Source organism: Diorhabda sublineata, chromosome 1 (assembly GCF_026230105.1).
Source record: "Diorhabda sublineata isolate icDioSubl1.1 chromosome 1, icDioSubl1.1, whole genome shotgun sequence".
NCBI classification, from domain to species: domain Eukaryota; kingdom Metazoa; phylum Arthropoda; class Insecta; order Coleoptera; family Chrysomelidae; genus Diorhabda; species Diorhabda sublineata.
Window position 1 is genome coordinate 44,786,200 of NC_079474.1, and position 2,202 is coordinate 44,788,401.

Sequence of the window (2,202 nt, forward strand, 5' to 3'; positions counted from 1 at the left end):
TTTTGTATATCAGTTTTGCGTTAGGAATTCTTTGATATTTTTACAATACTTCAAGTGAGAATATATTAAGTATAACATTGACAACATTTTATTAGGTGTTACTGATGTACATAAAATCATAATAAAATTGAAACAAAATATCTATTTGACCGGTAACTTTTAAGTAATTTTCTAGTTGTTTATATCGAAATTTGGATACTACCCAATAATTTAAAAAGATTTTCTTTTGTTCTTGTCATGAAAATACGATTACTACTTTTTCTTGGTAAACAAAACAGCACATAGAAAAATAAGAGTAAAATTAGATTTCGACATTAAATATCAACTAAAATTGCAAAATTTCCCGCAAATGGCTCGTTATAAACGACTACAATTTCTATTATTGTCCAAAAAGAGATATGGGAAATGCTTGGAACTGTTATTATTGAGGAAAAATATATTTTTCCATTCTGCTTTTATTTATTCAAGAAGTATAAAAAAACGGGCTTAGAAATGGATTTTATTTCGTGGTAAACAACCAGTACATAGAAAATAAGAGAAAACACATTTTTTCAAGAAATCATTTCAAGAATATTTTTTTATGTTTCATTATTAAATGAATATTTTCTGATTGTCTACAAGTAAAAATAACCAGAGTCTCAATTCATAGCAAATAAAGTTTGCTTTTGTACATTTTATAATCAAAAATAAATATTTTACTACATTGGATGACAGATTGAGGAGCAACTGTTTTATCACGCAAGAGACAGGGTTAGAGGGTGTGGAGAGGGGTTAGTAGGTTGCGCCAGTAGAATGACTGCGAGCATTACTAAGAAACGACATCATATTATGTGTTACGCGAAATATTTACAAAAAGTGTAAAAATTATCCACTCTACTTAGAGTCCCGTTCGAAAAAGTATATAAACTTTATAAGAGACTACGTTGAACAATAAAAAAGATTGTGGAAAAAAATCTTGTTTCTATCTCTTACCTAGTTCACACGATTCGAATAGAATGGCTAATCGGCCTAGTAACTTTCCAAATACTTTACTAGACCTAGATTTCGGACCGTAGCTGATGATAGAAAGTTTCAGTTTTAATATTTTAATCTTATATAATGGCTCCCCAAGAGTTTAAAGCTCTTGACAAGAAAGTGTTTTTAAAAAAGCTTAAGAAAAAGTAAATGAAGTTGTGGAATAGGAAATTAACAAAGAACCTGCAGTAACGATTGAAAATTGATTAAAAAAAGAGCCACTCTTGGAAGTAGTCTCTTGCTACTCGAACTCGTCGTAGAAGATGTGTAAGAGTACAGAAGCATTAATTGCCTAGGTATAAACTTACAAACTCCACTGTCTTCTCTTCAGTTCACTTTTTTTCTAAATTTCCAGTAAAACCAACTAAAAACCCAATAAAATAATTAACCACAGGACAAAATCTTCACCTAACCTAGAAACTGAACAGAGAACAGACGTTTCTCTAGGGAAAATTGGTGTGAAAAATGAACCTAATTCGCTCATTTCCTCGAATATGTCGTCAAACGAACTCGAGTGAACGTTCTTTTCGCGTTCATACGTTTCATTTTTCGATTTTTAGTTCATTCGGAGTGCGAGTGATCGATGCCGAATACCGAAATCCAACATCGCTGGATTGGTTAACTAATAAATTCATTTATCACTTTTGATTCATTTAATGCCTAGACGTTTCATTCTTAATGAAAGATGCTGAATGAAAGACAGAAATGAATAAAAAGTGAATCGTCTGATATCACCTTTAGTGACCAATTTTGCCCAATCGCTTGTTACTCGACTCCACGATCTGTCTATATTAAGTATGCGAGTGTCAACTCGCTCAATCCATTTGACCCGCGTAAACCATACTTTAGGTCGGAAACTTTAGACAACTTCCAAATTATCTTAACAACCAAATAACATATCACACGTTTTTCATTCTACAATTACTTTTCCCTTGGTATAGAATTGTAGTTGGGTTACTGCAGAAAAGCAAATGAAAAATTCATTTTTGTTTAATTTATAATTATTATAGAAAATTTTTTGTTTATTAATAGTATCCGTTGAAATTATAATAATTCTTTTTCCGAAAAATAAAATTGTTGTTGCACATTTATTTTTGTTTTTGTCAAATTTATATACATCTGGAATCGCAGTTTCGTACAAAATTAGTTATTTTCGAAAAGTAACAGTTCCATCTCTGATGAAAATTT